At 43.2% G+C, this 24,418-nt stretch overlaps 1 protein-coding gene and 1 pseudogene across 1 annotated transcript in view; both read left to right on the top strand.

The window, feature by feature from the left end:
- LOC134285140 (pre-mRNA-splicing factor 38-like) overlaps positions 1-21,581 on the top strand; it is a 35,953-nt pseudogene extending 14,372 nt beyond the window's left edge.
- The window catches only part of LOC115269232 (uncharacterized), a 169,305-nt gene that overhangs the window by 50,875 nt on the left and 94,012 nt on the right, over positions 1-24,418 (top strand). The gene's annotated exons all lie outside the window — the stretch shown is intronic.

Raw genomic sequence — 24,418 nt, 5'->3', positions numbered from 1 at the left:
GATTCCCAGCGGAATCCTAGCGGATTCCCAGCGGAATCCTAGCGGATTCCCAGCGGAATCCTAGTGGATTCCCAGCGGAATCCTAGCGGATTCCCAGCGGAATCCTAGCGGATTCCCAGCGGATTCCCAGCGGAATCCTAGCGGATTCCCAGCGGAATCCTAGCGGATTCCCAGCGGAATCCTAGCGGATTCCCAGCGGAATCCTAGCGGATTCCCAGCGGAATCCTAGCGGATTCCCAGCGGAATCCTAGCGGATTCCCAGCGGAATCCTAGCGGATTCCCAGCGGAATCCTAGCGGATTCCCAGCGGAATCCTAGCGGATTCCCAGCGGAATCCTAGCGGATTCCCAGCGGAATCCCAGCGGATTCCCAGCGGAATCCCAGCGGATTCCCAGCGGAATTCCAGCGGATTCCCAGCGGAATCCCAGCGGAATCCCAGCGGATTCCCAGCGGAATCCCAGCGGATTCCCAGCGGAATCCCAGCGGATTCCCAGCGGAATCCCAGCGGATTCCCAGCGGAATCCTAACGGATTCCCAGCGGAATCCTAGCACATTCCCAGCGGAATCCTAGCGGATTCCCAGCGGAATCCTAGCGGATTCCCAGCGGAATCCTAGCGGATTCCCAGCGGAATCCTAGCGGATTCCCAGCGGAATCCTAGCGGATTCCCAGCGGAATCCTAGCGGATTCCCAGCGGAATCCTAGCGGATTCCCAGCGGAATCCTAGCGGATTCCCAGCGGAATCCTAGCGGATTCCCAGCGGAATCCTAGCGGATTCCCAGCGGAATCCTAGCGGATTCCCAGCGGAATCCTAGCGGATTCACAGCGGAATCCTAGCGGATTCCCAGCGGAATCCTAGCGGATTCCCAGCGGAATCCTAGCGGATTCCCAGCGGAATCCTAGCGGATTCCCAGCGGAATCCTAGCGGATTCCCAGCGGAATCCTAGCGGATTCCCAGCGGAATCCTAGCGGATTCCCAGCGGAATCCTAGCGGATTCCCAGCGGAATCCCAGCGGAATTCTAGCGGATTCTAAGCGGAATTCTAGTGGATTCTAAGCGGAATCCTAGCGGGTTCCCAGCGGAATCCCAGCGGATTCCCAGCGGAATCCTAGCGGATTCCCAGCGGAATCCTAGCGGATTCCCAGCGGAATCCTAGCGAATTCCCAGCGGAATCCTAGCGGATTCCCAGCGGATTCCCAGCGGAATCCCAGCGGAATCCCAGCGGATTCCCAGCGGAATCCCAGCGGATTCCCAGCGGATTCCCAGCGGAATCCCAGCGGATTCCCAGCGGAATCCCAGCGGATTTCCAGCGTAATCCCAGCGGATTTCCAGCGTAATCCCTGCGGATTCCCAGCAGAATCCCAGCGGATTCCCAGCGGGATCCCAGCGGATTCCCAGCGGATTCCCAGCGGATTCCCAGCGGATTCCCAGCGGATTCCCAGCGGATTCCCAGCGGAATCCCAGCGGATTCCCAGCGGAATCCCAGCGGATTCCCAGCGGAATCCCAGCGGATTCCCAGCGGAATTGCAGCGGATTCCCAGAGGAATCCCAGCGGATTCCCAGCGGAATCCCAGCGGATTCCCAGCGGAATCCCAGCGGATTCCCAGCGGAATCCCAGCGGATTCCCAGCGGAATCCCAGCGGAATCCCAGCGGAATCCCAGCGGATTCCCAGCGGAATCCCAGCGGATTCCCAGCGGAATCCTAGCGGATTCCCAGCGGAATCCTAGCGGATTCCCAGCGGAATCCCAGCGGATTCCCAGCGGAATCCCAGCGGATTCCCAGCGGAATCCCAGCGGATTCCCAGCGGAATCCCAGCGGATTCCCAGCGGAATCCCAGCGGGTTCTCAGCGGAATCCCAGCGGATTCCCAGCGGAATCCCAGCGGATTCCCAGCGGAATCCCAGCGGATTCCCAGCGGAATCCCAGCGGATTCCCAGCGGAATCCCAGCGGATTCCCAGCGGAATCCCAGCGGATTCCCAGCGGAATCCCAGCGGATTCCCAGCGGAATCCCAGCGGATTCCCAGCGGAATCCCAGCGGATTCCCAGCGGAATCCCAGCGGATTCCCAGCGGAATCCCAGCGGATTCCCAGCGGAATCCCAGCGGATTCCCAGCGAAATCCCAGCGGATTCCCAGCGGAATCCCAGCGGATTCCCAGCGGAATCCCAGCGGATTCCCAGCGGAATCCCAGCGGATTCCCAGCGGAATCCCAGCGGATTCCCAGCGGAATCCCAGCGGATTCCCAGCGGAATCCCAGCGGATTCCCAGCGGAATCCCAGCGGATTCCCAGCGGAATCCCAGCGGAATCCCAGCGGGTTCCCAGTGGAATCCTAACGGATTCCCAGCGGAATCCTAACGGATTCCCAGCGGAATCCTAGCGGATTCACAGCGGAATCCTAGCGGATTCACAGCGGAATCCTATTGGATTCACAGCGGAATCCTAGCACATTCCCAGCGGAATCCCAGCGGAATTCTAGCGGATTCTAAGCGGAATTCTAGCGGATTCCCAGCGGAATCCTAGCGGATTCCCAGCGGAATCCTAGCGGATTCCCAGCGGAATCCTAGCGGATTCCCAGAGGAATCCTAGCGGATTCCCAGAGGAATCCTAGCGGATTCCCAGAGGAATCCTAGCGGATTCCCAGAGGAATCCTTGCGGATTCCCAGAGGAATCCTAGCGGATTCCCAGAGGAATCCTAGCGGATTCCCAGAGGAATCCTAGCGGATTCCCAGAGGAATCCTAGCGGATTCCCAGAGGAATCCTAGCGGATTCCCAGAGGAATCCTAGCGGATTCCCAGAGGAATCCTAGCGGATTCCCAGAGGAATCCTAGCGGATTCCCAGAGGAATCCTAGCGGATTCCCAGAGGAATCCTAGCGGATTCCCAGAGGAATCCTAGCGTATTCCCAGAGGAATCCTAGCGGATTCCCAGAGGAATCCTAGCGGATTCCCAGAGGAATCCTAGCGGATTCCCAGCGGAATCCCAGCGGATTCCCAGCGGAATCCCAGCGGATTCCCAGCGGAATCCCAGCGGATTCCCAGCGGAATCCCAGCGGATTCTCAGCGGAATCCCAGCGGATTCCCAGCGGAATCCCAGCGGATTCCCAGCGGAATCCCAGCGGATTCCCAGCGGAATCCCAGCGGATTCCCAGCGGAACCCCAGCGGATTCCCAGCGGAATCCCAGCGGATTCCCAGCGGAATCCCAGCGGATTCCAAGCGGAATCCCAGCGGATTCCCAGCGGAATCCCAGCGGATTCCCAGCGGAATCCCAGCGGATTCCCAGCGGAATCCCAGCGGGTTCCCAGCGGAATCCTAGCGGATTCCCAGCGGAATCCTAGCGGATTTCCAGCGGAATCCTAGCGGATTCCCAGCGGAATCCTAGCGGATTCCTAGCGGAATCCCAGCGGAATCCTAGCGGATTCCCAGTGGAATCCTAGCGGATTCCCAGTGGAATCCTAGCGAAATCCTAGCGGATTCCCAGCGGAATCCTAGCGGATTCCCAGCGGAATCCTAGCGGATTCCCAGCGGAATCCTAGCGGATTCCCAGCGGAATCCTAGCGGATTCCCAGCGGAATCCTAGCGGATTCCCAGCGGAATCCTAGCGGATTCCCAGCGGATTCCCAGTGGAATCCTAGCGGATTCCAAGCGGAATCCCAGCGGATTCCCAGCGGAATCCCAGCGGATTCCCAGCGGAATCCCAGCGGATTCCCAGCGGATTCCCAGCGGAATCCCAGCGGATTCCCAGCGGAATCCCAGCGGATTTCCAGCGGAATTCCAGCGGATTTCCAGCGTAATCCCTGCGGATTCCCAGCGGGATCCCAGCAGAATCCCAGCGGATTCCAGCGGGATCCCAGCGGATTCCCAGCGGATTCCCAGCGGATTCCCAGCGGAATCCCAGCGGATTCCCAGCGGAATCCCAGCGGATTCCCAGCGGAATCCCAGCGGATTCCCAGCGGAATCCCAGCGGATTCCCAGCGGAATCCCAGCGGATTCCCAGCGGAATTGCAGCGGATTCCCAGAGGAATCCCAGCGGATTCCCAGCGGAATCCCAGCGGATTCCCAGCGGAATCCCAGCGGATTCCCAGCGGAATCCCAGCGGATTCTCAGCGGAATCCCAGCGGATTCCCAGCGGAATCCCAGCGGATTCCCAGCGGAATCCCAGCGGATTCCCAGCGGATTCCCAGCGGATTCCCAGCGGAATCCCAGCGGATTCCCAGCGGAATCCCAGCGGAATCCCAGCGGAATCCCAGCGGGTTCCCAGTGGAATCCTAACGGATTCCCAGCGGAATCCTAACGGATTCCCAGCAGAACCCTAGCGGATTCCTAGCGGAATCCTAGCGGATTCCCAGCGGGTTCCCAGTGGAATCCTAACGGATTCCCAGCGGAATCCTAACGGATTCCCAGCGGAACCCTAGCGGATTCCCAGCGGAATCCTAGCGGATTCCCAGCGGAATCCTAGCGGATTCCCAGCGGAATCCTAGCGGATTCCCAGCGGATTCCCAGCGGAATCCTAGCGGATTCCCAGCGGATTCCGAGCGGAATCCTAGCGGATTCCCAGCGGAATCCTAGCGAAATCCTAGCGGAATCCCAGCGGATTCCCAGCGGAATCCTAGCGGATTCCCAGCGGAATCCCAGCGGATTCCCAGCGGATTCCCAGCGGAATCCCAGCGGATTCCCAGCGGAATCCCAGCGGATTCCCAGCGGAATCCCAGCGGATTTTCAGCGGAATCCCAGCGGATTTCCAGCGTAATCCCTGCGGATTTCCAGCGTAATCCCTGCGGATTCCCAGCGGGATCCCAGCAGAATCCCAGCGGATTCCCAGCGGGATCCCAGCGGATTCCCAGCGGATTCCCAGCGGAATCCCGGCGGATTCCCAGCGGATTCCCAGCGAAATCCCAGCGGAATCCCAGCTGAATCCCAGCGGAATCCCAGCTGAATCCCAGAGGATTCCCAGCGGAATCTCAGCAGATTTCCAGCATATTTGCAGCGGAATCCCAGTGTAATCCCTGCGGAATCGCAACAGATTCGCAGCGGAATCCCAGCGGAATCCCAGTGGAATCACAGTGGAATCCCAGCAGAATCCCTGCGGAATCCCAGCAGAATCCCTGCGGAATCCCAGCGGAATCCAAGCGGATTCCCACCGGAATCCAAGCGGATTCTCACCGGAATCCAAGCGGATTCTCAGTGGAATCCAAGCGGATTCTCAGTGGAATCCAGGCGAATTCCCAGTGGCATCCAAGCGGGTATTCCCATCGAACTCGCAGTGGATTCCCAATGGAATCCCAGTGGATTTCCATCGGAATTGCAGTGGATTTTCATCGAAATCCCAGTGGATTCCCATCAGAATCGAAGTGGATTCCCATCGGAGTCCCAGTGTATTCTCATTGGAATCCTAGCGCCCCAGCGCATTCCCATCGGCACCATAGTTATTTTTTTATTATTCTGTGAGAGAATGATGTTATCCATATTCCAATGATATGCATTAAAATTACGTAGCAGGAGAGCAGCAGTATATTTTTTAACATAAAATTAACATGTTTATCGTACATCCATGCAGTTAATGCTACAATCCTCTAGCTAAAATGGTTGAGAATATCTGATTTTGTTACCATCCACATGCGATGGTGTCTGCAATGAAAGACTGCAAAACACTTCATTTTCTGCGTTTCCATCCGAATCGGAGTATATCCATACGAATGCACGATGAAGATAGAATAGCACAAGTCGTTAATAAAGTTAATCATTAAATTACGCAAATAAATAACTGTACATCGCAGCGGACGCCAATCTGCAGACGGGCAGGCACAATAATGCGCGTTAATTGATTAAAATGATTAATCAACACGGTAAGCACCAACCTCCATGCATGAATGAATGATACGTAGAATAGCTTAGCGAAAGAAATGCGCAAATATATACGGAGCATTTTAACTAAGAATGAGTGGAACCCATATGATGTGCATTAAAAGAAATTATACTCCATTCGTAATTACGATCTGCTTTGGATGCTACAGGTTATTTATGGTCGACTGTTCATTAGGTGCAGAGTTTTACTGCTGCCATTTATAATGTTTACCTTACTTCCACAAGATATCGCGTCACAAAATGTTCGATAATTTTATGTTGGGCTGCATACGATGAAAGGTATGGAAATGAAAGATGACCGTTGGAACTTAAATGAGTTGACACTCAAGCCCGCTGGAAATGATTGCTTTCAATGCACATAAACTCGAAAACTGAATTTCTATTTTTAAGGGTATGACGTCTATTGCAATTTTTGATTGAGTAACTCGAGAAGCTTTGTTTGCTTTGTTTGCTTGGCGTAATTTTCTATAATAATGTACATATTTGTATTTCTCTTTGGGTTTCCTTTAATCTTTTTTTACCGACGCAAGTAATTTCAAAAAGAGTTATGGGCTCCAATCACGGGTTTTAAAAAAATATAGGTTTCTTTACGTGTTTCATCATGTGTATATCCGTTATGGCTAATTTAACATATTTTAGAAATTGTCCAAATATTCTTTTAACCGGCATTGCCAGAAATGCTGTCGAAGAAGCTGAATGTGCTGCCCTTTTTGAAAACGCGGTTTAGAGGAATGTCATCAAGAAGAGGCTGAGGGATAGAAGTTAAAGGTCTATTGATCGTTAAATGGCCAGGGATCAAAACGGTTGGGTCATTGGGGTCAGAGAAATGTACAAAGAGAGTTCAAAATAGCCTCAATTTGACACAGCAAGGCCGCAAATTCCTTTATTGTCAGAGAGGTGGACTGATAGACTTTTTTCGGGATAGACTTTACACTTTTAACGCCTGCCTCCCATGGCCCTTCAAAATGAGGCGTGTTGGGAGAATTGTGATCCACTTTACCTTCTTGACTTGACAGAATCGTTGATTAGGTCGAACTTGAAGAGCTGGTACAACTCACGAAGCTCTGATCATGCGCCGATGAAATTCGTTACAGGAGTAGAGCTGCCATCAGCTCCTTGCGCGGGATGGACCTAGGCGTTATGAAACAGATCTTCGACTTATTTGTAACTAAGCTCGAACTCGCAGTACCATCGAAATGTAGCGACCGAAGGTACACGCATGCTCCGTTAGCTATATTTGAGGCTCGTAACTCGTAAGTCCTCTGCAAGTGACTTGTAAGTGCTGCCAAATGATATTCTGCTTCCTCGTCAATTGCCCTGGATATCTTATATGTGATTTGCTAGAAATTACGCCTAGGATTGTGCTATGTTTCGATTTGAAGATTATATAATTAAATTAGATTTTGTTTTACTTTTTAATGTCAAGTCACAAAAAAAAAATCCTAATCTAACCTTAGCACCACCTTTTTTGTCACCATATTACAATTGAATTGACGAGCGAGAAAGTTTGCAATAAAAAACTGCCGTAAAATCATAGAGTTTGACGACCCGTGGCAGAGATGAACTTGAGACCGGAAAACCATGCCGCACTATAGATACTTCCTTGGCGAAAAGAAAACATCAGACCGGCAGCTACACACCCACCAAGTGTGGTGGTTACCGTGAATTGCAATAACCAAAGAAGAAAGCAAAACGGAGTTAAATTAAAAACAAACATGCATAGAGGTACATATACGTACATAACCGCCGACGACGGTACAAAACCGTATGCGAAGCAAATTTAGGACAAAGGTCGAAACATCTACATTTGCTTTTATTCGTTTCGCGTTCTATCTATCATTCGCCTATTTTCTCTCTATCTATCTATACGTGCCGCAGACGCCGGACGGTTACATGCAGTAAAAAAAAAAGTTGCTTCATTGTAGGGGATGATGGTGCCCCGCGACACACGTAGATACACGTATCTATTGCCCGTTGTGAAGATTTATAGATTCCGACGCAAATAAATTATTAGGCTCATTTTTAGCGTAGGTGCGTCAAAAATGTTTGTTTGCAATGAAAAACTATCACCAAATGTGTACCTTAAAACACAGCGTAAAATATTCACCAGGACGTGGTCTGGTTTTATATCTGTGGGCCCACGCATGAAATATTCACGCAACTAATTTTCGCGCAGGAGTCTAAACAGGTGGAATCTTCGCAATAACATGGACGTTACAAAATCGTACATAATCAAAGCAGTTGAATAAAATTAAGGCATTTTTTTACAAACGCTGAATTATAATGTTTTGATGACTTATCGAAAGAGCTCTTGAATTCACACTCAGTGCAAACCTAGCCTGTTCAGCACTTCCATACAAAAGGGCAAATGAGATAACTACTCCGGACAGCTCCGGACCAACAAAAGTCTTCAATGTGGGTAAATATGAGTGATCTTCGGTGAGACGAGAACGACGTCTGCACAGAAAAAAATATTCATGTAAAATTCAGCGAAAAATCATGCACATAAAGGGAATGCTAGTGTTAGTGCATATTTACATGAGATATCATGTAAAATTACGTTACGTTCGTGTAAATTTCTGCTAATAGTCGCGTAACCGGTTGATGTCCATGATGGTTTACGCGATGGTTGGCGGAAATTCACACGATGGTATTGTAATTCTACACTATATCTCATGTAAAAGTGCACTAACTCTAGCATTCCCTTTATGTGCATGATTTCTCGCTGAATTTTAATTACATATTTTTTTCTCTGTGCTACGTCTATTGCAAGTCTATGTGGACAAGGGAAAGGAAGTGATGATCGCATTCGTTTGCCCACAGCAGACCATATACACAGTGTTGTTTGCGAGCGTCACTAAAATGTAATGTTGAATTTTAGATGAACTTGGTGATCTTATAAGCTATGAATTCGGCCAATTTCTAGCCCACATATACTTTTTCATTAGTTTTTTAATATAACTTTCTTTATTATTTCTGTGTGTTCCTTGTACGTTTCAATGCATAAACAATTGAATATTAGGGTAGCGCACCCAGAAATCGCCCAGTTTATGCGGGAATTTGTCTTCCGCAGCTTAAAAATCATACTTCTAGGGCAAGTCAACAACATTTTTTCGGTAAATATGTTAAAACGCATGTGTTCTTGCTATTACGGGACAAAAATTTATAAATAATGTCGTGAAATCTTTAATAAATGGTTTAATTAAAAACGACCTCAAGGTCCCCAATTTCGACCCCCTTGATCCTATTTTCGCCCACCATTGGAACCAGTTTTCGCCCACTTTAAAAACTTATTGTTTTAACATTCTTTACATGTTTTGATGCTTAAGATAATGTAATTTATCTGCAGATGAACTAAAACATTAATGTATGACGTCAAAATGATGTATCTATTGTGTTGCCAGTTAAGAAAATACACCACAAATAGCCGGCCATGGGTACCGTGGGTTCCCACATGATAGAATTACTTCTATTTCCGTTAATTTTCCATCTTTTGTTTATATCATTTTTGGCCTTATTTGATTTGAAATTTGTTTTCCATTGAACAATTATCATTATGAACCGGTGCAGCATTTTTTTTTTCAAAAATAAGACACAATCGAGTACTAGATCAGAAGTAGTCTGAATTTTGAGTTGTAGCATTCTCCATTTGCCTCTTACACAACACAGTGACCTGGTTTCATATTATTTGGCCGAATGTCGTTTAGCCGAACGCCATTTGGCCAAAAGGGTGATTTGGCCGATTGCCGTTTGGCCGATTGCCTTTTGGCCGAAAAGGGAATGATGAACTTGAGTGATCATGTCACTTTTTGCACTATTAATAACTCTAAAGAACAGAAAAGAAGGAAAAATCTGACAAAAATATTTACAATTTCAGCGCCTACTAATCCCTTAAATTGCAAAACTAAAACATCGAAGTAAACGCTTGACATTTCCAATGTTTTGTCAATGTTGCGACCGTTTTTGGCCTGCTGGGTTATGCGTGCGGAAAAGTTTGCACACTTGGCAAAGCGTGTACTGAAGGCTTAAGAAGAATGATCCAAAGGAAGAAATATTTCTGATCATCATATTGGACACATTGGACATATTAACGCGTAAATTACGTTTTGAGCGAGAATCAAACTTTTGTTTCAGAAATTGTTATGTTGTTAAATTCATGATAACCAGCGCATCAAGCGATCAGATTTGAATATTACAAGCTTCAATTTATGCTTTCTTATTAGGAATTGGGTCTTTTTACTTCAGACGAAACAAAGGAACACACGGTAGTGGGACTCTATCGCAAAAAATAATATATTTTGGATGAACGCCAAGAATTTTGCTACCTTCTCGAAACAGTTTACATTACAAACGAGTTTGCATCTACATATAGCTCAACAATACTTGGCTACTATAACATATTGCCACTATCTGATATGGTTTACCTAAATTGTAATTTATGGTCGTCAGCATATGATTTTACATTGTTCAACAATAAACATCATGAGAAAAAACTAACCTTGTTTGGACTTTATGTCAATTGGTATTTTTCTATGCGGGATTACTTAACAATATATCCCTTCCACCTTCTTATCAAAATACCTACCAGATAAACGATTTTGAACTAGAATAAAGCAAGTTTAGGCCTTCTCACCGCTTTCATAAAAATAACAGCTTTCCGGTAAAATTCGCCCAAGAGGGTCGAAAACTGGCTCAGCGGGTATGAGAAGTACAGTATATGAAGATTCGCCCAGGGCGAATTATGGATCTGCGTCTTAATTCGAGTACCAGTTTTCGCCATCTGATTTAAATGGAATTTCGCGAATTTAATCACAACATTTCCGTTTAAAAGAGCTTTTAAAATATATTTAAATTGATATTCAACGTTATAAACGAAAATATATCGATAAACACTTTCAATATATACATTTATGCCTATTTTCATGTATGGCATTTCTAGTGATTTAACATATGCTGAGGGCTTGGTCTAGCATGGTTTGTCTAAGCATACGATTTACGAATCAATTTCAGAATGTGATGCTACAATTTTAGGTTTTTGATTAAGAATAATGTAAAACTATGTATTGTCATGAAAATTAATCATTCAAAAACAGATTTAATGTATTTAAAATAAAAAATATCCAGTACGTGGGCGAAAACTGGGGTGTGGGCGATTTCTGGGTGCGCTACCCTATTCGTGTTTATACCATGTGAATTTCATGTTTATGCTTTTCTTCACTATATTAGTTCTTCCCGTTCAACAAATCGATTAAAGCACCTCTGCTGCTGGAGATGTCAATGTAGATTCAATGACACAATTTCGTTCAAAAAAATTCAACAGCTTAAAAAAGTCCGCATTCCCCTACTTTACATCCACTGTGTGGAGGCCAAGAGTCGCCACAGAGAGCAAATCATGCCGCAAGCGGTAAGAACATGCATGCAATAATAATAGCAGGAGTAACTACCTCGACGCAACCTCATCCAGTGGATGAATTAAATACTGCTACTACTAGCGATCCGCCTGGCCAGAAGAGCACATTCCCACATATAGGTAGCCTGCTACTGACATGGGAAGAGAGAAACTGATTAATCAAATTTACAACTGGATAGACGGCGAAGACGCCAGTTGGCGATCGATTGTTTGTTCGGTTGCCGACTTGGGGAGCCGCCTGCTGAAAGTTAAACCGCAGGCAGAATTTGGATTGAATGTACGCCGACCGACGATAGATGAAGCGAACCGCAAGATTTCTGATAGATTAAGTGAGTAATTAAAATAGCTATAAACTTGTAGCCTAAAAAAGTCTGAAGTGGAGACTGTACACTCTAATGACCTGTTGAAAGTGGTACAGATAGTGATGATTCATCACTATCTGTACCACCAGGGCTTGGCTGAATGAATCCGTGAACATGAACATACAATTATCGTTCCCAAAAACGTTCGTGAGTATACATGCCTCACGAGGAATAAATTTTACGGCACCCCGTGAATATTGATTCCTAACTGAACAGAGCAGCAGTGAACGAACCAAACGACGAACGAAAGAGACAACACAAAGAAGTTGAAGATTGCTTGTCCCATGCCACAATGCTGCTGAGCTGCACCTATAGTGGTAATCACGTTCAAATGTATGCGTGTCTCTTTTGTAGATGTCCCAGCAAGAAACGTTAGGGTCACATGAGACTAATGTAAGACAAACCGGTGAGACAGTTAGGCTAACAAAATCCCTCACGTTAGGCTCAGGTTCGACAAAATTCAGGCTAATATGACACACTTTCGTTAGACATATTTTCGAGCTCGACCCTTTGTTAGGTATGTTTTGGCTAACATGAGCCTAACGTTAGGCATTTTTTGCTCTGGGCTGTTAGACGCCGGTTAGGGATTATTTCTGGAGCTCGATTTGAATAGGTCGTATGTGCTTTTGTCGATATAAAATTCGATCAGTTTATTTTAGCCATTGTAGCAATATGGCACATATTTTACAAACTTTTAATGATGGAACAGAAAGCCCGTTTTGTGAGGATTCTGCTGTATGTATCAACTTTGCTCAATTTCAACGGTTTTCGCTATAATAAGCGAATCCAACTGATCGAAATTTTAATCGACAAAAGCACATACGACCTATTCAAATCGAGCTCCAGATTTTTATGCTGGTTTATTTACATCTAGCTGTCATCCACAGTGGAAGTAGAGTTGTAGTAGTGAACATGGTTGGGTTTTCACTACTACAACTTTACTTCCACTGTGGATGGTAGCTAGATGTAAATAAACCAGATTAAGGTGAAACGGGACGCCGTGTTATTTTTCCTATCTTGCCTCTCTTTCTAACAATTTGCCTCGCGATTTTGAAGATGGTAATCTCGAGTTCTATCGCACTGAAGATGCTGAAAAACAATCAGCATATGCACTGCAAGTGAGCATACACAGTGATAGGTTTTTGTTGCAAAATATGAAGTAGAATCTGAGATTACCATCTTAGTAGCAACAGAGCAATGGCGGATATTTCCCCGACCGTCCCGTCCGCCCTTAATCCTTAGCAGCACAAAGCAAAAACTGCCTAACTGAAAATTGTGAAAGTTAATAATGGTAGGTAAGTAATATCGATTAGCAAATCTCTCAGTAATTGCCTTTAGGATTTCTCTAGAACATTTCGTCTCTTTAAAATTCCTCCACAGATTCCTTTGGGAAATTGGTCCCATTGCAGTTTGTGCCAGCTTTCCCGGTTTCACAGTTTTTGTAGTAAAATCCGGTTCCACTCGGACCGGTAACGATGGTCAACAATACGGCAAAGGGCAAAAAAAAAACGTCCCGGCACCAATCGGCGGCAGTCTGACCGAGAAAATCATCAGCTTGCTTATCTACGATCCAAAGAACTGCAAGGTGCCCTGGCGGCGGAATTGGTGGTGGACAAAGCGATGGACATTCGCTTTCTAGGCGGGCACTGAAGATGTTGCAGATCCAGCCGGAGAAGGGGATTGTGGTGAAATTCATAGAAAAAACGAAGAATTCACGTAAGCTCGGGCACTTGGGGCATTCCGGTTACGGCTGACCGATTTTTAGCTAGATTGCTACAAGTACCTGGAAACAGCCGAAAGTTGTTGTGCCGGAACCAGATGGGTCATTAGTTGGTTCAGATGGACGAGTTCATCGATTACCTACTGCGGAGGAACGCGTCTGCGACATATTTTTGCCCCCGATCAAGAAGCGGCACGGTCTGGAGGAAAACAACAAACTGAAGCTTAAGGTGTCCGCTCTGGATGATGATTTGTACGAGGAAATGTCCAGCGATGACGAAAATATGGAGAAAATTGTCGAGGCGCTGAAGACAAAGGAGAAAAAGAAAAAAAAAACACCATCCGGATCAGGAATGGCGGTGGTAAGCGGGATTGCTCGGCAACCGGTAGCAGAAAAAATGAAAGAATCCACGAGGAGCGGCACCGAGATTACGACCGAAGACGGGAGCGAGGATACGAGTGAAGAGAACTTCCGACAGACACCCGCCACAAGGAGCGTGAAGCACGTGAAAAGTAACGAGACCATTAAAGACGACAAGACCGCAATCGGATGGATGATCGCGATTGAAAGCGTGACTCGACGGTATGGCGAGAGGGAGCGATAATTTGCCATCCATTTTCCATTTTTGCGATATTATTTATAAAGTATAAATACATAATACAATCAAATTTCATTGCATTCATCAAAATTTCATTCCAAAAACTTTTAGGGGAAATATTTTAGAGAATCCTATGATATCTTTTCGGAGAATCCATAGAGAAAGATTCATAAAGATAGGTATCCTCTAGACTCTTTCGGGGTTTTTTTTTTCTCAAATATGCCATCAGCAATTTATTCACAGCTACTTTTGCGACTTCCTTTCCTGATTTTGAGAGTCCTTCAGGGATTCCTTGAGGGATTTATTCGTTCATGCCTTTTAAGTTTTTTCGTATTTCCTCCAGAATTTTCCAAAAACATTCTTCGTTCAATCTTCCAGAAATTAGATACTCCGGAAAGGTATCCAAACATTCCTTCGTTCATTCCTCCACTAGCGTGCGCAGGGTTCTTGCTTAGGGGGCACTACAATGATGGCGTAATAACTGATCATGGTGCAAAATGGAATCATGGTGTTATACGCAATATGAATTCCCAAGAAGGGATTTCAACATGCTGTAGTGCTAACCTCGCCAAGAACTGCATATTGCGATTCTGGAGAAAGCCTCAAATGGTGATGATTACAAGGCAATGCGAAACTTGAATATGAAGTCGTTATCTCGACTCATATAAAATTTTATAAAAATATCAAATACAATGGAAAAAATCAAGAAAATTATCAATTATTAAAAAATTAATGTCGTTGTGAAATAATTTAAATCTTGGACAATAAGTGCTGCTAGAATTGGAGAAAACTCCAAAGATTAAGTCAGAATTCGTAGATAGAAAATTTCGATCGGAATCCTTGTTGCAATATACAAAGATTCCTCTAAGGATTTGTGCATTAATTCCTCCAGTAATTGCCCCAAAAGTTCTTTCAGGAGTTTCCCCAGAAATTCCTCCAAGATGCCGTCAGGAATTTCTTCCAGGAGTTCCTCCACGGATTCCTCCAGAAAATCCTAAAAAAAATCCCGAAACTATTCCTGGAATTCCTCTTGAAAATCCTCCACGGATTCCTCCAAGAATTTCTCCAGGATTATTTCGACGAATTTCTTCAGGAATTCATTCACTAATGTTTTTTTTCTGAAATTTCTCGAAAAAATCCTCCAAAAATTCCTCCAGGAATTCCATCAGACATTCCTCCATTAATTTCTCCAGGAAGCCTCATATATTTCTCCAGAAATTCATCAAATAATTCCTCCAGGAATTTCTCCAGTAAACACTCCAAGAATTACTCCTAAAATTTCTTCCAGGATTTTTTTAAGAATGTCTGCCAGAATTCCTCCTATATTTCCTCCAGGGTTTGTTTTAGGAATTCCTCCACGGATTCCTCTAGAAAATCCTAAAGGAATTTCTCACGGAACTCTTCTAGAAAATCCTCTAGGAATTTCTGCCAGAATTTCCCGGGAATGTCCCCCGGAATTCTTGCAGGGATTCCTCGAAGAATTCCGCGAGAAATTCCTCCACGGATTCCTCCAGGAATTTATCCAGGAAGTTTTCCAGGTTTTTTTTTTCAGGAATATCTCCATGGATTCGTGAATGAATTTCTTCAGAAATTCTTTAAAAAAATCTTCCAGAAATTCTTCCAGGAATTATTTCCGAAATTCCTCTAGCTAGGAGATCCTTCAGACATTCCTCCAGTCATTTCTAGAGGGAATCGCATAGATTTCTTCAGAAATTCATCAAAAATTCTTCCAGAAAAACCTCCAGGAATTCCTTAGGAATTCCTCCAGGGATTCATCCATGTAATTTCCTCAGGAATTCCTCCAGGGATTCATCCATGAATTTCTTCTGAAATTCCTCAAAAATTACTCCAGAAATTCCTGCAGGAATCCTTCCAGATTTTTTTAAAGGAAGAACGTCTGAAATTCCTCCAGAAATTCCTTCAGGAATCCCTTCGGGGATTCTTCCAGAAAATCCTCCTGAAATTTCTGCCAGAATTATTCCAGAAAATCCTAAAGGAACATCTTTCTGAACTCTTTCAAGAATTCCTCCAGGAACTCTACGAGGAATTCCTCCAGGGTATCCTCCATGAAATCCTCAAGGAATTTCTCCAGTATTTTTCCAGGAATTTCTTCGGGAAGTCCTCCAGGTATTCATTAATAAATTTCTTCAGAACTTTCTTAAAAAAATCCTCCAGAAATTCCTTCAGAATTCCTCGAGAAGTTCCTTCAGACATTCCTCCAGAAATTTCCATTGGCGTAGCTAGGATTTTTTCCTGGAGGGGGCCCAGGGGGGGGGGGGGCTGACTTGAGATGAATTTTAAGCGGGATGGGCGCCCGATATGTGAATGTGCAAATTGGTATTGTAGTTTTGAGTAATCAAAATGACTGTTTTAGATTTGTTCATAGTTTCGTAAACTATATGAGTACGAACAATTCCTCCAAGATTGTTTTCCATAGCTTGCTTCAGTGATTCCATCATGGCTTCTTCCAGAAATTCAATCAAGAATTCATCTAGAAATTCCACTAGACATTTTTTCGGGGATTTGTCCTGTGATATCTTCAGAGGTTCCTCCAGCAATTGTTCCAGTGCTTTTTTCGAGGTTTCCTTTAGGAATTTCTCCAGAGAACCTTTAAGGTATTTCTGCAGGTATTGAGAGATTTCTACAGGGATTTCTCCATATATGCCTACCAGAATTCCACTAGAGATTGCTGCAATAATTACATCTGGAATGATTCGAAGTATTTCTTTTAGAAAATTTTACTTAGAGATTATTAAAAAAATACTCCAAGAATTGTTTGAAAAAATTGTACAAAAAAACTTTTACGGATCCTAGTATCCCTACAATAATTACCGCAGACATTGATTTCTTCAATTTTTTTATCCAGGAATATTCCTACAAAAATTCTTCCAGGTATTCGCTAAGAAAGCTCTCCTGAGATTCCATAGAGTTCCTCATGGGGTTGCTTCCGGGATTGCTCATCGGGTTTCTTCAGAAATTACTTCGAGTTCCTCCAGGGATTCACCGAAAATTTCTTCTGTTATTCTTTCAAAAACGAATTCCGGGATTATTTCAAAAATGTCTGCAAGAACTCTTGTTGTGATTCCTTCAGAAACTCCCCCAGGAATTAATCCAGGATTTCAGGATTTCCTCAGGAATTTCAGCGGCTTCTTCAGTATTTCCTCTAAGAATTCATCAGAAACTCCTCCTGGAATTCTCTCAGAAATCGAACTTTGTATTTCATCATAAATCTTGAGATTCCTCCAGAAATTCCTCAAGGGATTCCTTCGGAAATTCCTCCCTGATTTTTTTCCAGAACTATTCCAGGTATTCCTCCTGCCAATCCTCTAGGATTTTATTCAGGCATTTCTCCAGGGACTTCTGCAAGAGTTCTACCAAGAATTTCTACAGGAATTACCCCAGGTATTTCCTCAGGAATACCTCCGGGAATTTATTTTAAAATGGATCCAGGAATTCTTCCAGGGTTTCTTCCAAGAATTAATCCAGGAATTTGTTCTCTAGGGTTTCCTCTACACATTCCTCCAGGAATTATTTCATGGATCCCTCCAGAAATTCCATCTGGAATTCCTTCTGGAATTCTTCCAGGAGTTCCTCTGGAAATTCCTCCTGAAACTCCACCAGAAATTCCTTTCAGAATTCCTCTAAAAATTTCTCCAGGAATTCCTTCAGAAAATTCTCCATAGATTTCTACCAGAATTCCTCTTAGAGATTCTTCAAGGAATTCATTCAGGGATTCCTCAAGGTATTCGTTTAGGGATTCCTCCTGGAGTTCTTCCATTAATAGTTCCACGGAATTTCCCCAAGATTTCCTATGAAGATTTGTACAGGAATTCCTCCTGAGGTTCGTCCAGAAATTGTTTCAGGGATTCCTCCAGGTTTATTTCCAAGTATTCCCCCCGGGATTCTTCCAGGTAATTCTCTAGAAATTCCTTTGAGGATGCCTCCAGGAATTCCTCAAGAGGTTTCTTAAGAATTACCCCAAGAATCTCTTCAGAAAGTCCTCCAGGAATTGATCAAGGAACTCCCATAGGAATCCCTTCATAAATTACTACCGCAATTCCTCCAGAAATTCCTCCAAAAATCGCTCTGGGAATTACTCTACAAATTTCTATTGGAATTTATTCAGAAATTTCTCTTGGAATTTTTTCAAAAATTTATCTTGGTATTTCTTTTAAAATTCCTCCAGTAATTGCTTCCAGAATTTCTGTCGAGATTCCTCCAGGAATTCATTCTAGGAATTCCTTTACAAATTTATCCAGGAATTCTTCCTGGGATTCCGCAAGGAATTTGTCCAGAACTTCCTGCAGAAATTTGTCCAGAACTTTCCAGGCATTCCTCCTGAGGTTCCTCCAAAAATTGCTTCAGGGATTCCTCCAGAGATTTTTCCAAGAACCCAGGAATTCTTCCAAGAATTTCTCTAGAAATTTCTCTAAGGATTCCTCTAGGAATTTTTCAAGAGGTTTCTTTAGAAATTTCTCCTGGGAGTTTCTCCATGGACTCATTTCAGGATTTCTCTAGGAATTCATCTAGAGATTGCTCCGGGAGTTCTTCTAGAGGTCCCTCCCAGAATTCTTCTAAAAACTCCACCAGGAATTCATCTAGAATTTTATCCAGAGATTCCTCCAGGTATTAGTCCAGGAATTTCTTCAGGGATTCTTGAAGGAAATTCTCCAGGGTTTCCTCGAAGGATTTCTTAAGGAATATCTCGCGATACTCCTCCAGCAATTGATACAGGGGTTCCTGCAGGCATTCCTTCAGAAGTTCCTCCAGAGATTTCTATAGGAATTCCTCCAGGCATTCCAAGATTCCTTCAGAAATTACTACCGCAATTTCTCCAAGAATTTATCTATAAAATCCTCCAGAGATTCATTAAGAAATTTCTTCAAGAATTCCTCCCAGAGTTTATCCAAGAATTATTCCAATAATTTCTCCTGGGATTCCTGCATGAATTCCTCCTGAGATTTCTCTAGGAATTCCTTCAAATATTTTTTCAGGAATCCTCCAGGAAATCCTCAAGGGATTCTTTTAAAAATTTCCCCAAAAATTCTTTCCGGAATTCATTCAAGAATTATTCCAGGTATTGCCCCTGGCATTCTTCCAGGATTTCATCCAGGCATTTCTACCACGAATTTCACCGGAATCCTTCCAGGGTTTCCTCCAAGAACTAATCCAGGAATTTCTTGTCCTCGGTTTTCTCTACACATTCCTCCAGGAATTATTTCATGGATTCCTCCACAAATTCCACCGATGCTTCCTCCATTAATTCTTCCAGAAATTCCTTCTGAATTTGCTCCTGGAATTCCTCCAGAAATTCCTCTTCAAATTTCTCCTGGAACTCCACCAGAAATTCCTCTATGAATTTCTTCAGAAATTTCTCCATGGATTCCTTCCAGAATTCCTGTACAGATTATTCCAGGAATTCATTAAAGGATTTTTCAAAGAATTGATTTAGGGATTCTCCTTAAACAAGGGCGTAGCCAGCTTTTCGGCCAGGGAGGGGCGAGCACCCTTACACTGAAAACCACTTTGCAGTAACAACACAGACAAACAGACATACCACTCAAATCGCAATCGTCGCACGATTTAACGGCCACTTTGAAAATGCAGTGTGGTGCCTACACCACCTCTCAATTTTTAAGAGAAATGAACGCGACGCCGATCAATGTTTACATAAAATGACTCAATCATGAACCTTCATTCATGTTTTATGAATGGGTAACGCCACGAGGGAGTCGTCACCTGCTAAATTGTTACATCGAACCGAGGGAAACAACACCTGCAAATGAATGCTTCGGATTGAGCATTATAGAGGGTGCTAGTGAGATGCCAAACGATGGTTTTGAAACAAATTTCTTCTAAGTAGTATGTCTGTTTGTCGGTGGTAACAAGGAGATCAAATACTTCATCATTTAAAAAAAAATAACAGGAATGATTCAATGGAAGAATCATATATGATTATAATCCTGAGGAATTCCTCGAGATATTGCTTCAGGAATTTCTTAACAAATGCCATCATGAATTCGAATTTATCCAGCAGTTTCTCCAGAAATTTCTTTAATATTTTTCCAGGTTATTTTAATGTAGATATTCCAGCAGAAATTACCTTCGGGAAACTTGCAGTAATTCCGTTGGGAATACCTTCAGAAATTTCTTCAATAATTCCTCCAGAAGTTTTATTACGAATATCACCATGCATTCTTTTGAGAATTTCCCCAGTAATTCTTTACAAATGTCATTCTTAATTCCACCAGAAATTCGTTTGAGAAGCTCCAGAAAATACTTTAAGAATTTCTCCGGGAATTCTTTCAAAAATTTCAATCAACTAAGATTCCTTTCCTTGAGGAATACGCTAAGGAATTTTTAGAGAAATTTTATCGAAAAATCCTTTAATGAATTCCTTAGGAATTACCGGAAAAAATTCTTTGAAAATTTCTAAAGGAATTCCTTCGGAAATTCCTGGAGGAATATCTTTGAAAGTTGCTAGAGGAATACATTCGGAAATTTTTAAAGGAATCAATTAGAAAATAATTTCAGGAATTTATTTCGAAAATCCTTGAGGATTTCCACCGGAAATTCCTTGACAAATTCTTCAGAAATTTCTTGAGGAATTCCTTCATTTCTAAAGTTCCTTGAGAAATTCCATAAGACATTCCTTTGAGAGTTCTTCCACGATTTCCTTTAGAAGATTCTTCGGGAAATCCTTGAGGAATTTCTTTGAAATAGATTTAGAATATTCCTTGAGCTCCTTCGGAGTTTTCGTGAGGAATTCTTCCGAAAACTCCTTGAGGAATACCTTCAAAAATTCTTGAAGGAATTCATCCGGAAATTTCTGTGAGAATTCCTTCCCAAATTCCTGAAGCAATTCTTTCGAAAATATTGAAAAAATTCCACTAAAAGTCTCATGATATATCCCTTCTGAAATTCCATAAGGAATTTCTTTAAAAATCTTTCAAAACTTCCTTGAAAAAACATTTCGGCAATTCCTGAAGAAATGCTTTTTGTGATTTTTTTATTTCCTAGAGGAACTCATTCGGAAATTCTTTGAAGAATTCCTTTAAAAATGCCTTGATAAGGAAAATTCGGAAATTGATAAAGGAGTTCGTTTGGAAATTTTTTTGACATATGTCTGAAATGTCTTATGGAATACCTTCGGAAATTTCGTGAGAAATTGTTTGATAAGTTCGTTGAGGAATTTTTTCGGTTTTTTTTTTAAATAAATCTTTACGAAATTCCTCAAGGAATTCCAGCGAAAAATCCTTGAGAAGTTTCTTCGGAAATTCCTCAAGAAATTCCTTCAAAAATGTATTGCGGAATATCTTCGAAAACTTGAGAAACTTCTTCAAACATTCCTTCAGAAACACGTTTGGGGATTATGTGAGAAAATCCTAATGAAAATTTTTTAAGGACAAGCGTCATTCGGAAATTTTTAGAGGTATTTCAAGGCAAATCCATAAAAAATTTCTTTGGAAATTCCGGGAGTAAATCCTTTGAAAATTCCAGGAGAAATTCCTTTGAAAATTCCTGGAGGAATTAATACGGAAATTCCTGGACAAACTCCTCCGGAAACTCATGGAGGAATTCTTCGGGAAAATCCAGGAGGAATTCCCTCGGAAATTCTTGGAGGAATTCCTTCGAGAATTCGTGGAGGATTTCCTTTGGGAATTCCTGGAGGAATTTCTTCGGAAATTCCTGGAGTAATTCCTTCGGAAATACCTGCAGAAATTCCTTCCTGAAATTTCTGGAGGAATTCCTTCGGAAATTCATGGAGGAATTCCTTCAGAAAATCCTTGAGCGATTCCTTCGCAAAAGTCTTGGAGGAATTCCTTCTGAAATTTATGGAGGAACTCCTTCGGAAATTCCGGCAGGAAAACCTTTGAAAATTCCAGGTTAAATTGCTTTGAAAATCCCTGGAGGAATTCCACCAGAAATTACAGCAGGAATTCCCTCGGAAATTTCTGGAGGAATTCCTTCGGAAATTTATGAAGGAATTCCTTCGGAAATACCGGGAGGAATTCCTTCGGAAATTGCAGAGGGAATTTCTTTGAAAATTCCTGGAGGGTCTCCTTCGGAAATTCCTGGAGAATTTCCTCCGGAAATTTCTGGAGAAATTCATCCGGAAATTCATGGAGGAATTTCTTTGAAAATTCGTGAAGGAATTTCTTCAGAAATTCGTGAATGAATTATTTCGGAAAATTTCCGGAGCAATTCCTTCGGAAATTCATGGAGGAACTCCTTTGGAAAATGCTTTAGGATTTCCTTCGCATAATTCCTGGAGGAATTCCTTCGGAAATTCATGAAGGAATTCCTTCGGTATTTCCTGGAGGAATTCCTCCGGAAATTCCTCGAGGAATTTCTTCGGAAATTCATGGAGGGATGCCGTCGGAAAATTTCTGGAGGAATATCTTTGGAAATTCATGTAGGAATTCCTTCGGAAAATTCTTTAGAAATTCCTGTGCAAAATTCCTGGATGAATTCATTCGGAGATTCATGGAGGAATTCCTTCGGACATTCATGGAGGAATTCCTCCGGAAATTCCAGGAGGACATCCTTTAAAAATTCCAAGAGGGATTTCTTTGAAAATTCCTAGAAGAATTTCTTCGGAAATTCTTGGAGGAATTCCTCCGGAAATTCCTCGAGGAATTTCTTTGGAAATTCGTAGAGGAATTCCGTCGGAAAATTTCTGGAGGAATTCATTCGGAAATTTATGGAGGCATTCCTTCGGACGTTCATGAAGGAATTCCTTCGGAAATTCCAGGAGGAAATCCTTTGAAAATCCTTTAGAAATTCCTTGGCAAAATTCCTGGAGCAATTTGTTCGGCAATTCATGGAGGAATTCCTTCGAAAATTCATGGAGGGATTTCTTCGGACGTTCATGAAGGAATTCCTTCGGAAATTCCAGGAGGAAATCCTTTGAAAATTCCAAGAGGAATTCCCTTGAAAATTCCTGGAAGAATTCCTTCGGAAATTCCTGGAGGAATTCCTCCGGAAATTCCTAGAGTAATTTCTCCAGAAATTTGTGGAGGAATTTTTCCGAAATTTCCTGGAGGAATTTCTCCGGAAGTTCCTGGAGGATTTCCCTCGGAAATACATGTAGAAATGCATTCGGAAAATCCTGAAGGAATTCCTTCGCAAAATTCCTGGTGAAATTTCCGACAGAATTTCTCCAGGAATTTCCGAATTAATTGCTCCACGAATTTCAGAAGGATTGCATCCAAGAGATACCGGAGGGATTTCTCCAGGAATTTCCGAATAAATTCCCCTAAGAATTTCCGAAAGAATTCCTGCAGAAATTTTTGAAGGAATTCCTAACGGAATTTGTAAAGCAATTCCTCCATGAATTTTCAAGGGAATTCCTCTTGGAATTTCGAAAAATAAAATCCTAAAAGACTTTCCGAAAAAATTTCCCCAGGAATTTCCGAAGGAATACCTCCAGGAATTTCTGAAAGAATTCCTCGAGGAATTTTCGAAAGAATACCTCCAGGAATTTCCGAAGGAATTCTTCCAGTAATTTCCGAAGAAATTATTCCAGCAATTTCCGAAGGATTTCCTCCTGGAATTTCCAAAGGAATTCGTCCAGGAATCATAAAAAGCATTCCCTAAGATGTTTAGAATGATTTTTTTTTTCAGGAATGTCCTAAGGAATTCATCCAAGGATTTTCTCAGTAATTTCTCTATAGATTTCTGAAAGAATTCCTCCAGAAATCTCCGAAGGTATTCATCTGCGAAGAGGACAGATGGATAGGACGCACTCGTATATCGTACCCGCCCACACGACTGTTTCCGGCAAAAGCGTTCTGGTTTTCGGCGCGCAATGCTGGAATCGCTTGCCATTAGCAACGAGAAGTTCCCCAACGATGTCATCCTTCAGAACCGCTTTGCACACTGAACATTGAGAAAATCAGATTGCTTCTTTTTTCGATGTAATTTAATAATTAGCTGTCCCATGTACTGTTTTTATCTACATAGTTTCGTTTCCTTGACTTAAATAATGGTTTAACCGATAAGTTTGCGTGACGTTAATAAAAATTACAATAAAAAAATTCAAGATTTTTCGAGGGAACTCCCCAAGGAATTCCCGAAGGAATTCCTCCAGAAATTTCGAAGGGATTCCTTCAGGAATTTCCGAAGGAATTCTTCCAGGAATTTGCGAAGGGATTCCTCCAAGAATTTTGAAAAGAATTCCTTCTGGAATTTTTTAAGGAATTCCTCCAGGAGTTTTTGAAGAAATTGCTTCAGGAATTTCCGAAGCAACTCCTCCCGGAATTTCCGAAAGAATTCCTCCAGGAATTCCTAAAGAAATTCCTTCTGGAATTTCCGAAAGAATTCCTCCAGGAATCTCCAAAGGAATTCGTCCAGCAATTTCCGAAGGAATTCCTCCAGAAATTTCCAAAAGTATTCATCCAAGATTTTTCGAAGGACCTCGCCAAGGAATTTTCGTTGGAATTCCTCCAGTAATTTCCGAACGAAGTC

The sequence above is a fragment of the Aedes albopictus genome, chromosome 1, assembly GCF_035046485.1.
Source record: "Aedes albopictus strain Foshan chromosome 1, AalbF5, whole genome shotgun sequence".
NCBI classification, from domain to species: Eukaryota; Metazoa; Arthropoda; class Insecta; order Diptera; family Culicidae; genus Aedes; species Aedes albopictus.
This window is presented reverse-complemented; position numbering and strand designations above follow the sequence as displayed.